Raw genomic sequence first — 376 nt, 5'->3', positions numbered from 1 at the left:
TCAATTCGTAGACCGGAGATGACGTCATGGTTTCGGTACGTAAAAGGGGTTCGACAGAATGGCCTCGAGGCGCTTTGAAAAGACTAATGTAGGTGTTTGGTCCGATCGCTAAGTCAGCCTTGATGGTCGCCTTGCTTCCATATCATAGCACCAAGGGCGAGTTTTTTTCCCCCTCCCTCCCATGCCCGATTTGCATAATAACCCCGCTACCAGGCATGCAAATTAACGATATATCCGTGATTACTGTCATCATACCCTGTGCATCCGGACTGAAACACTGGTGCGGGTCGGGGGAAGCCGTTTTGTAGATCCTTATTTTAGAACACCGAAGGGGGAGAAAAAATATATTGTTAAATTATACGTCTTGATTTACGCG

The sequence above is a fragment of the Penaeus monodon genome, chromosome 15, assembly GCF_015228065.2.
Source record: "Penaeus monodon isolate SGIC_2016 chromosome 15, NSTDA_Pmon_1, whole genome shotgun sequence".
NCBI lineage: Eukaryota > Metazoa > Arthropoda > Malacostraca > Decapoda > Penaeidae > Penaeus > Penaeus monodon.
Note: the sequence above shows the minus strand (reverse complement) of the source record.